Source organism: Ctenopharyngodon idella, chromosome 10 (assembly GCF_019924925.1).
Source record: "Ctenopharyngodon idella isolate HZGC_01 chromosome 10, HZGC01, whole genome shotgun sequence".
In the NCBI taxonomy this organism is placed as follows: domain Eukaryota; kingdom Metazoa; phylum Chordata; class Actinopteri; order Cypriniformes; family Xenocyprididae; genus Ctenopharyngodon; species Ctenopharyngodon idella.
The window spans coordinates 11933245-11948690 of record NC_067229.1 but is presented as its reverse complement, the minus strand read 5'-3'; positions in this window follow the sequence as shown (position 1 = coordinate 11948690).

Genomic DNA, 15446 nt, shown 5'->3' with positions numbered 1-15446 from the left:
GGCTTCAACAAACACCAAGTTAAAGGGATAGCTCACCTAAAACTGCAAACTGTTAGAATTTACTCACTCTCATGTCCTCCCAACAGAAAGTGGTCCACAACTTGTGTGCAAATATTATAAGATGAAGTCATAAGATAGCTTTGTGTGAGAAACAGACTGAAATTTAAGTTAATGCAATGTGATATTAGTAAAACCTCTGCGAAAATTTGCAGGTAAAGTAGTTCCATCGTTAAAAGATTAGTTCCTTAAAGGCCTTCTGAAGCGAAGCGATGTGTTTGTGTAAAAAAAAAAAAAAAAACCATATTTAACAAGTTATGTAGTAAAATATCTAGCTTCCGCCAGACCGCCTTCCGTATTCAAGTTATGGAAAAAAAACGGAACTGGTCTCGAGTCAGTTAAGCTTTTTCCGTAAGTTGAATAAGGAAGGCGTAGGACGTAGCTTAAGTTTTTTTGAACTGCGAGAGATTTACACTTACTTCGTAAGTAGAATACAGAAAGCGGTCTGGCGGAAGCTAGATATTTTACTTCATAACTTGTTAAATATGGATATTTCTTTTTACACAAACACATCACTTCACTTCAGAAGGCCTTTATTAACCCCCATAGCCGTGTGGAGCACGTTTATGATGGATGGATGTGGATGGAGGCAGTTTCTTCAGCTCATACTCGTGGATCCCGCTTATTGCCATTATAAAGCTCGGATGCATCAGGATATTTATTAATATATCACTGATTGTGTTCATCAGAAAGAAGAAAGTCATATACACCTAGGATGGCTTGAGGGTGAGTAAAAATTGGGGTAATATTCATTTGAAAGGGAACTAATTCTTTAATAGTAATAGTGTCAAACCAAGCTGCTTTATATTGGTAAATGTGGTGAATTTGAGTGTTCAAAGCAGGGCTCTGAACCGGTTCAAGAACGAAAACGAAAACCGGAAACGAACGAAATTTTGACCGGAACGTAACCAGAAATGGAAACGAAATCAAATTTAATCGTTCTGAACAGAAACGCTAATTTGAAATGGCCATTAACCGGTTAATAACGTTATTTTATCGTTCCGTTTAATATTTTGATTTGGCAGTCAACCAATCACGAATCCAAATAGTAGTACAGCCTATGCAAATGTGACGCTGACGCATCCAACGTGTGTGAAATGCCCGCGCTCAGGCTCAGCTGTCATGTCGTCATAGGTTAGGTAAGTCACAATGGCAATGCCCGGACATTAGTTTTTCCGATGATATATGTCACCAACCGTCAAGTATTAGGCCTACATTTAAGTGAAAATGAATGTCAAGTAATATGCAGCTTGCTGTGCGTTTTGAAACCAGCGAAAATTGCAGGATGGTACAATTTTCAACGTCACATCACGCATCTGCAGCGCTTCTGTGAATGGAGAAAACTAGGCCTGCCTACATAACACATATAAAATAAAAGGGAATATTTAGGCCTATAGGCTACGCGAAATATTTCACTTAAATAATTAGGTCTACAGATTAACAAAACGAAAGTGGTTGTTTGAGGCGCACTCCAAAGATCTAGAAAAGGAAACAGACATTCTGCTTGTTTTCGTTATTTGAGTGTCTTTTGTAAATGGATGAATGATGTCTTCCTTTTACCTGTATGACCATAAATTACGGAGACAGTTTACTGTCTTATAGAAGGAAAACAAAACCAGTGGTCGCGCCGGCGCCTCACGCGCGCGCACACAAATTCTTGCTTTGCTTAGGCCTACTTGATATCGCAGCCTGCTCAATTCAATTCTGTAATACAATCTGCCGTTTACCACCCGTGACCACCGCCTCACTGTGCTGTTATACGTGAAGGATGATGTTTTACGTCGATGATGCGAGTGAAGTACAAAGCTCATATAATAAATAATAGTTTAGCATTCGTCTCGAAGATGAAAACAGTTGGATTTGTGCCGAATGAGAAAGGTAGGCTACAGATTCACTTTAAATTAATTCGTTTTGCTTATTTATCTTATTTAGTTTTATTTCCAATAAATAAACCTGTTTCTCGCCTTGAATATAGCAATAGAAGCTGGAATGGCGTTAAAAAAGAAAAGATAATTGTTTTTTAATTCGTTTTGGCTTGACGTTTATAGCCTGAATAGTCCAACTGTTAACTTTAGAGGTTTTGTTGTGGAGTACATAAGTGGATAGATAAAATAATATAGGGCAGTTTTGTTCATAATTTATGTTTACAAACATTATAAACAAAGCTATGTAGACTAGGCTATTTGTAAACATTTTACTTTATTTACCGATAACCTTATCATTATTTCTGAATGTAATAATAAAATGCGACGTATAGGCCTATGCGTCTTATCTTTTTTCCTCTCAGGAATAGCGTCGGTATTTTTAACCATGCAGCAAACATTTGAAAATATCTTGAAAAAATACTTCAATTAATAAACCGTTGTTTTTTCCTTTTGTTTAATAGGTTTACATTTGGACAGAATCTTGTTATAAAAGATAGGCAAAAACTCTCTTTGTTTTTAATAAGTAAAATGCTGTACGTATTATTATTATTATTATTATTATTATTAAGTAGGCTACATGCAAAAATAAAATAAAAAAAAACGTTATTAACCGTTATTTTTCTAATAAAACCGGTTTCGGAACGTTTATAATACAGAAGGAACGCTGGAACAGAAACGTTAAAATACCGATTTTGCTCGGTATTCTGCTCGATTCTGATTGAATTTTTTTTTGTTTTTAAGCCCTGGTTCAAAGTTCAGCAATCTTGAACCCAATACGAAATCTCCGAGGGGGATTTTTTTCGCCTTGTGTCTCTCACACGAAATTTTAGATTGTGCAGATTACTATTGAGATGATTTATTTTGCACAAAGAATTTTGCTGTATAAAGGAAAATGTGCTTGAAACTTTACTCACTAATCCTTGAAATTATCGAGAGGCTGCTCACTGCAAAACCAGTGGGTGGAGCTTGACATCCAGCTCTCTGAAAGTAATGGGTTGAGATAGGTGGTCCAGCCACACCCTAACCCTACCCATAACCCTGTTGCTAAACATAACTCCACCCATTATGTCCAGAGAGTGGGAGCTGGACACCATTTAGCTCTGCAGTGAGCACCACTTGAAATGATCTTTCCTTGGAGAGCTTTTGAGAGCAATTGCGGTGTCGGATTCACAAAAAAATCATTCTTTTGAGTCCCATCTTTTCAAAGAATCGCTTGATCTGTTTCATAAAAATGACCTGAATGATTCCTTTACAAATTGGACTGATACATGCCCACAAGAAAGTTTTGTCCTTGTCCAGTGTCTGCGCTAATTCTCTTCAGAAGTTATAATCAATAAAAATGTCTTCGTACTCATTTAAACTAGAGTTGTGTTTATCTCTTAACCCCCTCACACAAGCGCTTATCAATGTGTTTGTCTGTTGTTGTTGTTGTTGTGTAGTTTGTTGTTTTTCTCACTCAATGATCCGGTTACAGTGGTTAACAGTTATTAGTGAATAGCAACATAAATTTTAGTCATTTTCCTCTCACAAGGCTATTGCAACTGCATGGGAAAGAGCAACCAGCACCATTTTTATAATTTCTGATTTTGTATTGAGCAGAGGAATTAGTCACACAGATTGGGAACGACAGAATTGTCATTTTTGGGTGAACTATTTCTGTAACGCACTAATAAATAATCCCAAAATCATCAGAATTTGCAGTTTTTGTTTGTGACAGTGTGAACTAGCCCTTACATGGAGTCCTTTTTGAGAGTTAATGAAGAATATTCGATGCGCAAATTGTTTAAATTCATCTTTATTTTATGGACTTTTCATGTTGCTCTCAATGCAAATGTGTTTTCAGTCAGTTTCAATGCCAACCACTTATAGACAGTGTTATGAAACCAAATGGGGGGAAAAGCTGTTGCAACAAGGTCAACTGAATAAACGCATACTGTTCCTGTGTATACCGTAATGCGCATATATATATGTGTCTTTATTCTAGAGTGCGTGTCAGCATGTGTGTAAATGTGAAACTGGCTGGGTTGTAGCGACGTGCCTGATGAGTTCTTTGGGTGAAATGACTGTTTCTCTGAAGATGTTCAGATACTTACCAGAAACCATTTCAAAAACCTTAAAAAAATCTCTCACACTTATTGGTGCAATCTCTAATACAATGCCGCTTGTTTTTATAGAAACCGCAGAGAGTCATTTCGTAAATAACCGCATGATGCATTTCTCAGGGTTAAAGTGAGACTACGATAATTGTCGCAATGCTTGCAATCTTTGCGTCGCATTAGAATAAATGGGCTCTCATGTCGGCGTTGGTGTGTGGGTTGTTTCTGCATATGCTCGCCAAGGTTAACAGCACATTCATTTGAGTCTATCCAATTGATGTCTTGCGATCGATTGAACAGAGAGGCTCTTGGCCAAGCAACACACCTACTCCCATGAGTCTTGGAGCACAGTGTCCGCCACCCCATCGGTCACGTGATTGCAGATGTCTGAAAGACCATCTCCACATTCTGCACCGGCCCGCTTAACAAAATCCCTATTGATTGAACCACCCCCCTACCCATAGAAAGGCGAAGACAGCACTTCGGGGTTCTTGAATGATCCCTCCATGAACAATTAAATCCAACTGAGAAGTGTTTATTTTGAAGCCTGGCGAATGTTCCTCAGATCCTAGAGGTCTTTCTTGTGGCCCAGATGAACTATATACGGTGGATATTCAGTCTCTGATGGAGAGGTGTCTGAAAGTAGGTCATCAAAATGATTTAGTGATAAAAATAAGTCTGAATGAATATCTAATCATTTATTACGTGCAGTACAGAGGCTGATGCAACTAGCAAATCTCAGAAACTTAAGGAAACCTGTTATGCTTTTTTTTATTTTACCTTAGTGTGAAATATAGCTGTTGCATGTGAACAATCTCTAAAGTTATAAAGCACAACGTGCTTTAGTGCTGCAGCAATGTACAGTATGAGAAAAATAATTTAAATCTACAAAATGCCCATTGTAGGAAGAGATACACGTATTGCACAAGATTTCATTGGCTACAAACACCCCATGTTTTGGGGTGGCCAACATTTCGAAGGTGAGAATGTATTTTGAGAGCTGAATATGCCAAGGATCTATTTAACACCTGATTTGTTTTATTAGGCACTCATAGTCCTCATAAACAGCAGAGCGATTTCAATATGTCAACTCAAAATCCTCAAACTATTTACTTTCTATATTTTCTTGGTTTTATTACATGTTAAAGTGGACCTATTATGCCACTTTTCTTTTTTACAAGATGTAATATAAGTCTCAGATGGCCCCAGAATGTGTCATCTTAAAGTTTCAGTTCAAAATACCCCACAGATCATTTGTGCGATAGATGTTGTAACTATACCAAACGAACCCAAAAAGCATGTTTTTCCATTGATGGCCATTGTATTTTTTTTAATGTAATAATAAAATCAATAAAAATAATGAATTGCAAAAATTTCTCTCTTTTTTTTTTTCTATTTTTAACTAGTTTTCTTGTTGAATATTTGGTCTAATTTCGGAAATACAGACATAAAATTAGTTGCAACCTAAATGGTCATATCGACTTTAAAGGATTAGTTCATTTCTGAATGAAAATTTCCTGATAATTTACTCACCAAGATGTTCATGTCTTTCTTTCTTCAGTCGAAAAGAATTAAGGTTTTTTGAGGAAAACATTCCAGGATTCTTCTCCATATAGTGGACTTCAGTGGGGTTCACCAGGTGGAAGGTCCAAATGGCAGTTTCAGTGCAGCTTCAAAGGGCTCTATGCGATCCCAGATCACCCAGTGTCTTATCTAGTGAAACGATTGGTCATTATCTAAGAAAAATAAAAATTTATATACTTTTTAACCACAAATGCTTGTCTTGCACTGCTCTGCGATGCGCCACGCATTACGTTGAAAAGTCACGCATGATGTAGGCGGAAGTACTGCGGTAGGGCGAATTTTCTCCTCCAACTTCAAAATCGTCCGATATCATTGTTTTACCTTTTTTTGTAAAGGGCGTTTGCCTTAATCTCTGCACTTTCGCTTTGTAGACACTGGATCAGTACTTCTGCCTATGTCACGTGTGACCTTTCCAACGTGATTACGCCATGCGTGCGGATCGCAGAGCAGTACAAGACGAGCATTTGTGGTTAAATAGTATATAAATTTTTATTTTTTAGAAAATGACAGATCGTTTCGCTAGACAAGACCCTTATTCCTCAGCTGGGATCGAGTAGAGCCCTTTGAAGCTGCACTGAAACTGCAATTTGGACCTTCCACCTGGTGAACCCACTGAAGTCCACTATATGGAGAAGAATCTTGGAATGTTTTCCTCAAAAACATTTCTTTTTGACTGAAGAAAAAAAAGACATTAACATCTTGGATGACATGGGGGTGAGTAAATTTTCAGGAAATTTTCATTCAGAAGTGAACTAATCCTTTAAACTTGAAGGTAAACCAGCCAAACTTAATAAGAAATGACTTGACAAGTTTGATGCTAAGTATTTTATATGTTTACCCAGTGGGAGGTAGCTGCTGTTTCTTCACTCAACCCCCAAAACCTTTACACACAAATACACACACACACACACACACACACACACACACACACATGCGCGCGCACACACAGACGCACACACATAAGCAGCACCTGTCCTTAGTCCCTCATCAGCGCATTTCTGTGAGCTGAAGTGGGTGGGTGGGTGTTAAGACAGGGCCGTATGGGAAACCAAGCTGTCCATACGATTATCACAGAACAGGACTAACCGGGTAAGGGGGAGGGAATGGATAACATGGTGGGGGCTTTGTGAAGCTGACACATAAACATCAGCTGAAATCCAGACATTCATAATCACTAATATAGACAGAGGGGCATCATAGTGTGGATGACAGTGTTTTGGTTCACTCTCTCTCTTGGCTTCTCTTTCAGTCATCGGCGAACACGCAACACAACAAATCACACCTCATTTCGGGACCCGAAGACTTTGCCCAGATGACATTTCTTTGATTGCAGGATGAAAGGAAACCACTGACTCATATTATTCATTCAAATCAAGGCTTGCCTACATAAATCTAGAGCGTAAATTTCCAGAGGAATCGTGATCGCAGCACTGTTTATCGAGCCGGTTGGTTATTGAGAGGCGGTAAAGGTCAGAAGAAGGTCACCGGGAAAGGGCTTCACTCAGTTTTTCCTCATTGATCTAGACTGCAAATAGCTTTTGGGCTCTTTATGGCACTTGTGTGGTAAAATTAACTAGCAAACATATAAAAATAACTGGCAAAGATGACATTTGCAGCCATTTTTTGTTTACCGTCCAATAATTGCATTATAATAGACAGTTTTGTAAAATAAACCTCTACAGAACAGCCCATATGGCAAAAAAAAAAAAAAAAAAAAAAAATTATATATTATATATATATTATTATATATATATATTTTATATATTTAAATGTACACAAAATGCTAATATAGTTTAAAATATATTTTCAAAATACATTTTGGCTATATTTTGGCATGAAGGTTTCACCAATTTATGCATTTGCATACATAAAGCATACATTTGAAATATATTTTGGTCATAAAGCTGCATGAAGACTTTCTGAGAAGGCAGTGCCTTTCCAAACATCGGGCCATGGCTCTCGTGTAGCATTTCTGAGCGAGCACTCTAAAGTTCATCCCCTCCTTTGTTTATTTTATGTCTTCGGCAGCTGTTCTCACTCGCTCTCTCTGTGCGCGAAATGACGTCAAAAGACAGCGATTCGCGAGAGCTCCACCAGGGCTCCTTATTTCAGTTTGTTACCATAGCAGCCGTTCCCACTTCCTGCCAGAGTGAGGTTTCCTGTGTTCATTCATTTCTTTTCTCTCTCTTTCTCAGCTGGATTTAAAGCACTCTGTTTACAGTACCATAAAAGGACCTTGGTGCATTAAGTCGAAGGATCCTGGCTCAATGGAATCTGGAAGTTGAATACCACATACATGCTGTTCCTTGGCATGGATTGTTATAAAAACAATATTTTTAGCATGGTTTTGACTGTGCAAAAGCTGCCACCATAATGCTAGAGTGTCGTGGGTGGTTGCCAGAGCTTCTGTGATGAGCATGTTTTTTTCATTTTGATATTTTTAGGGGGGCATGAAGTCGAAAAATGTCAGGACTATACAACTGTGCTGATATCATGATAGAATGATTAAAATGTGTACATGCAAAAAAAAAAAAAATCTTGGTTACGCTAAATTACATTTTTACATTTTACATTACACTACATGACAAACAATGCGTTTTTGCATTCCACTTTTCCATTGTTTTTCTATGTAAACATGCACTAGATGGACATTTTTGACCGTTGCACTCATGTATTTTGCAGCATCTCACGCATGACACAGCGTTCTAAAAATCAAGTTAAAAAAAAACATTTTTTTTTTCATTCCACTGCCCTGTGTCTTGCATTTTCTAAACGAAAAAATGTGTTCAGTGTGAACGGCCCTTAAGAACTTACTATGTGCGTTTTAAACTAGATTTTTCCTTTTCTATGTTGTGAATACTCTTATTTGCTACTACCTCAAAAGTCTCTACAATATTCAGGTCCCTAGATGTAGCGCGGATCCCTTCAACGTAAGTCTGATGGATTATATTTTGCCCATTTTGTCGTACGCCAACTGAAACTCATTAGTCAGGTTATAACAGGAAAGCATACCTCTCCTCACAAAAGTCACAAAATTTGAGCTATCGTTCATGTCCACAAGTACCACTAATAACTGACATTTTTCGTGCATCCCACAGCCCACTTTCATTAGACGTGACACTTCTAACACATTTCAGACACTTGTACCCTTCAAGCACAGTGCAAGGGACGGCACCTTTTGCACAATACAGGTCACCCCTGATATCTATTATGCAGATGAAGAAACGGCACTTTACGAGAGCCATCGGGGGTTCTTTAATCAACACCTGCATGTGTCGCATTAGTAGTTTCTTTTTCCCAAGGCCACGGGATCCAGCTGCACAGATAAAGGGTTTACGTTACAACACCCGTCTTTCTGGGCTTGAACTTCTCCTCACAAGCAGAGTAGATGTGTCTGTTTCGGGTATGCGTGGGTTGGCTGTATTTTCCACTCAGTCAAACCTCAAGGAAGTCTCACCGTCAGGCACGAGACTGCAACCACAGTGTTAGTTAAGGCAGTTGCACAAGGTCTCCAGGATTTTGCACAGTTGGGTGCCGTTTGAAAGTCTTTCGCAGGGGTGTTCCTGAGGTGTCGGAGAGGGCTCCATGCCAAACTTTAAATGCCAAGTCTCTTTAAATGGCACATGTGCAATCTAGCTGTTCTTTAAATGGCACATGTGCAATCCAGCTGTTCTTCACAAAGTAATGATATCCTGTAAGTTATGTGCTCCTAACCGATGATCTGAGACCATCAGAGCTGACATTTAACCAGAGAAAGCTGGAGCTGATTCTTGGAGCTGATAGTCTGGAGACCCTTCAGAAGATGCAGATTGGTCACCTTCCCACCTGTTTGGGACCGCAAGGATTCCTTGGCCTTTATCGAAGCTTCGCACAATAAATCATGTCATTTGCAGTGCAGGTCTTTAGAGCCCTTGAGCAGCAACATGTAACACAATTAACTTCGAAAGCCCGTAATTAGACCACAGATCATTTGGTGAGGTTCTGCCTATACTTGAGGAGCAGGTTAGGTCATGACCAGTAAATGAGAGGCAGCGATTATTAATTTCAAGGGTAATGTTTGCGGCATTCAACGTGGATGCTGAAACGAGGTGGTTTTGCTGAAGCATGTGTCATGTCATAACGCCTGTTAAAGGTCACACGGCTCAGGCAGCGTTGTACTAGAAAGATGAGGACAGACCACACTTAGGTGTCCCACACAGCATGTCCCACATAAGTGTGACACCAAAAAAATCTCCCAGCACTAATTACACAAACCACATACTGTTAAATTAATGTCATGAGAACTGGGGTAACAAGGACAAAGCACGAAGGATTTGTATGCACGGTCACTGATGAATAGTCAGAATCTGAAGTCTCTATTACCACAACACAAGGTGGTTCATGCAAGTCTGGTTCCAAGCTCCAGAAAAACTCACTGTTAATTCGCCATGGTGGTGGACCAGGGTCAAAGTTTAACCCTGGTGTTGTGACCGGACAGCTGGAAAAGCATGAGAACCATCCAGAACAGCTTGGTGTTGTCCAAAAGCAGTAGAGAAGGACAGAAAGGAAAAACTATGATGGTATTAAAGGTCCATTCAGCCCCAACAGCTGCATAAATAACATGAACATTTAAACAGATCACCATTCTTCTCTTGCAACTACACAGGAAACTAACAGACGTGGATGGAGATGCCTGTCAAGAAATCACATGAGGGTTTTCACTTTGTGTACTCACAAAGCAACCCTTCTGTAAACGTACTGCAAGACTACCATGATACATTTCAATCTAGCATGAAAAATAGGCTGGTTTGTACACGTAAAGCAAAAACGGGGGTACAAAAATTATAGGCTATTTAAAGTGGGTAGGTGACAATATAAAACAAGTTAGCTTTGTTCATGAATAGTAAACGTAAAAAGTGTTGCGAAGCACTAGCTATGATTGCGTCTTAAAGACGTTTTTCTTACAATATGTGTCTTTTACACAAGCCTTTTTTTTGTCAATAAAAACAAAAATACAAACATACAATGATTATGTCCCAAAATGTGTGGAAATGCCTCTAAACTTACACAATTGCACCATTTTTCAATTAGCTAATGCTAAACATAGAAATGTCAGTGTCACGTGACCAGTCTCAGCTGTGACCAGTCGAACCGTGGAAATGTCTTAATAAAGCAACCTCAAGATCTGCAGTTCGTGGTTTAGGTCCTTGGCCACAGGCTCATCTCTGTTCTCCATTGCTAAGTTTCGTTTTAAATGCGCACTGCTAACATGCGCTAACTGCAGTTTTCTTCTCACCAGCTGGGTGTGGAGGCAGATGCAAAGCTAAGACAAAGCATAAAAGAGTTGTCTGCTTCTGGGAAACTCGACTGACAGAAGAGTTTTAGCATTACAGGAAACTTAAAAGGTTAGCCTTCAAACTTTGCTTGGGCAGCAGTTCTTACTATGATAACAGTAAGTTACAACAGTAGTACTTTGTTCTTGTGTCTGCATGCACTTGGACTCAATATTGCACATAGTCTCTGCATATTCTATTAATTGACAGTGACAATTTTACATATCAGTTGCACATGTAGGACTATTGAACTGCATGATGCTGTCAGATTCTAAAAAAATACTATAAAACCACAGACAGTGTCAGTGGTTGGTTAATTGCCTTCTGGTGGCACACTGAAAAATTCATTCTGAGGTTTTTTTTTTTTTTTGTCAATTTCTCTTTTTTGTTATTATGAATTATGAGGAAATTAGTTGCAGAATATATGGATAATTTGAGTAGGTGCAGAATGAGGAAATGAATCAATGTAAAGTTCATGGAAGCTTTGATCAAAGCAATAAAATGAAAATGTTAGCAAGTTTCACTGCTCCTGATCAAAAGCTGAATTTTAAGATTAGTTCATGGCTTTTTTGCCAACAAAAACTACACAAGCTGCTTCTGGCACACCACATATTTAAACAGCCATATTTCATTCACCATAAATAGTAAGGAAAAAGTTAAATGTATATATAAGGAACAGCTGGAGGACCAATTTGCAACTCATTAGGTCAATTGGCAACATGATTGGGTATAAAAAGAGCCTCTCAGAGTGGCAGTGTCTCTCAGAAGTCAAGATGGGCAGAGGATCACCAATTCCCCCAATGCTGCGACGAAAAATAGTGGAGCAATATCAGAAAGGAGTTTCTTAGAGAAAAATTGCAAAGAGTTTGAAGTTATCATCATCTACAGTGCATAATATCATCCAAAGATTCAGAGAATCTGGAACAATCTCTGTGCGTAAGGGTCAAGGCCGAAAAACCATACTGGATGCCCGTGATCTTCGGGCCCTTAGACGTCACTGCATCACATACAGAAATGCTACTGTAATGGAAATCACAACATGGGCTCAGGAATACTTCCAGAAAACATTGTCGGTGAACACAATCCACCGTGCCATTCGCTGTTGCAGGCTAAAACTCTATAGGTCAAAAAAGAAGCCATATCTAAACATGATCCAGAAGCGCAGGCATTTTCTCTGGGCCAAGGCTCATTTAAAATGGACAGTGGCAAAGTGGAACACTGTTCTGTGGTCAGACGAATCAAAATTTGAAGTTCTTTTTGGAAAACTGGGACGCCATGTCATCCGGACTAAAGAGGACGAGGACAACCCAAGTTGTTATCAGCGCTCAGTTCAGAAGCCTGCATCTCTGATGGTATGGGGTTGCATGAGTGCGTGTGGCATGGGCAGCTTACACATCTGGAAAGGCACCATCAATGCTGAAAGGTATATCCAAGTTCTAGAACAACATATGCTCCCATCCAGACGTCGTCTCTTTCAGGTAAGACCTTGCATTTTCCAACATGACAATGCCAGACCACATACTGCATCAATTACAACATCATGGCTGCGTAGAAGAAGGATCCGGGCACTGAAATGGACCAGCCTGCAGTCCAGATCTTTCACCCATAGAAAACATTTGGCGCATCATAAAGAGGAAGATGCGACAAAGAAGACCTAAGACAGTTGAGCAACTAGAAGCCTGTATTAGACAAGAATGGGACAACATTCCTATTCCTAAACTTGAGCAACTTGTCTCCTCAGTCCCCAGACGTTTGCAGACTGTTATAAAAAGAAGAGGGGATGCCACACAGTGGTAAACATGGCCTTGTCCCAACTTTTTTGAGATGTGTTGATGCCATGAAATTTAAAATCAACTTATTTTTCCCTTAAAATGACACATTTTCTCATTTTAAACATTTGATATGTCATCTATGTTGTATTCTGAATAAAATATTGAAATTTGAAACTTCCACATCATTGCATTCCTTTTTTATTCACAATTTGTACAGTGTCCCAACTTTTTTGGAATCGGGTTTGTATCTATCTAACTATCTATCAACGGCATCTGTAAATGGTATAGAGGTAGGCTATTGCAGCGGTTTAGGACAAACTCAGACAAAGACTAAAATTAGGGACAAAAATAAAATAATACAACATGGCAGGTATAGATTTCAATGTATGCCCATTTTCCTACCTTATTTGTATATAAAATTCATTCTCCAATCCTTCTTTTGTAACGATTACGTTAGCTATGTTTTTAAACCCATTTTGCCAGGTAAAATGTAGGCCTACTTTGTGTAGGCTATGTCAAAAATTTGGTGGATTTATTTTACTGTGGATTTTCACAAATGTTTCACAAAAACATGAAATATACAGTTTGATATAGCGGAGTTAAATCAATGGTATTTAGGTTAATTTCTGCTTACGCAAATTAGATGCAGCATTTCTAACGCATGAAAAGGCCCTCATGCCAACCAACCAATGAGAGCGTGAAACAATGATGACGATTCATCGCAGTTGAGTGTAGGCGTTAAACTTTTGTGGATCCGCTTGCCCGAATCCCGACTGTATCAGACTGCAGAAAACTACCTTTTGGCAATGAAGTAACAGCGTCATATTTCCAACATTTAATTATGTGGCTTTATTGTCAACGAGCTTTGTGTGCCTCAAATGACAAGGACATAAATATTAATGTTAATAATAACATTATTAATGTTAATTATTTACATTTAGAGACTAAATGTAATGTTTGTCTCACTGCATAACTGATGTGGTGAACAGTCACAGCACCTATAGGCCGTAGGCTACACAATATATGCATCAATATAATGTAAAATCCTAAAAATGTTGCATTGACCTAGAAATAGTGCAAAATCTTAAGTATTTCATTAATTTCAATGTGGATTCAGACTTTTGGACCCAACTGTAAATATAAATTCACGGATCCATGAGACCCATTCTTCAATTTGCTTGTCAAGTCACCTATATTTATATAGCGCTTTATAGCCTACAATACAGATTGTTTCAAAGCAGCTTTACAGTGATAATAGGAAAATGAGGCCTGTCATCTGTTGTTCAGCTGAAGTCAGTTCAGTATTGATTCAGTTCCATTATAAGATCATCAATTATTAAATTAGTTCATTTAATCTATAAAGCAGTTCTGCAAAAAAATTATGTCATCATCCAGCTCAGTTCTGTTTTCATATAGCATCAGTGCAGTCAAATCAATAATACTATCAATCAAAAAATATTAAGTGTCCCCAACTAAGCAAGCCAGAGGTCACCGTGGCAAGGAACCCAAACTTCACCAGGTAACAGAATGGAGAAAAAAAACCTTAGGAGAAACCAGGCTCAGTCAGGTGGCCAGTTCTCCTCTGGTCAGCGAACGAACACAGTGTTATTATGGCAGCATCGCAAGTCAGAATTCAGATCAGAATTGGTAGCATTCAAATATTCAACCAGTTTCTTTTGCTTGAAGATCAGATTTATCACGCCGGTAAGGTGCCGAAGCTGGCCATAGGGTCTGTGTGGAGGACTTGTCTGGTTCTTGTGGTCTCTGCTGAGGATGGCACAGACTTGTAGCAATAAAACAGAGCTAAAAACACACATCGAGAAAGAAAAAAGATGCTTTATAATTGTGTTTGGCATTGCAGATTGAAGAGACCCAGAGGGAAGTCACCCACATACTATTTCTGAGATGACCCCACTCACTGGCAGGGATTTTAAATAGAGTAGTTGGAATTAGTGTGCGTGGTGTGTGCTAGTAATCTTCCTCTTTTGAAAACCAATTTGAGCTCCAATGTTCTTGTCTGTTGCTTTAATTTTTCTGCAAATAGCTTCCTCTTATGTTATGAGATCATTTATTTCTCTATTCTTCGGGAGAGAGTGGGAGCTTTGAGCTGAAGACTTCTCCTTAAAACAGCATGTGTCTGTGCACCATTTGCCTACTGTACCAGCCAGTCCTGCGCTCACCCTCAATCTGTCATCTCGTCTCAGCTCTCGAGTGGGGGACGGACTGGCTGACAGATGGGGGGAGCATTGGAGTCTCAGTCGCCGTCACTTCGCTCAATCCGGCTCTGATCTGGCACCCCTGCGGTTGAGCGAACAGCAGACACATATAAATCTATACGCTTTAAAGCTAGCTTTCATCACAAAACTGCACAGCTGCTCTGAGACTCCATGCAGTACGTAGATATACGCCACCCTTGTTATAAACTAAAAGGAATTGGTAATAGTGAAAGACACAAAGGAGCAGTAAGGTGGCAAGTAACACACAAGCTACCAACCATCGTTGATCTCTTCCCAAACCTAGTGATCTACCATTAGCATTTTAGCAAACATAGCAAACATGCTTCTTTAAGCATCATAAGTGTGCTCTTGACACAAACTTTGTTCTAAAAGTTGAGTATTTAAGCTATTCTGCCTTAGATAACTTGTTTTGGCCAAATTAGACAACATGACAAGCTCAGTGAAAACATGAATCCAAGACGGT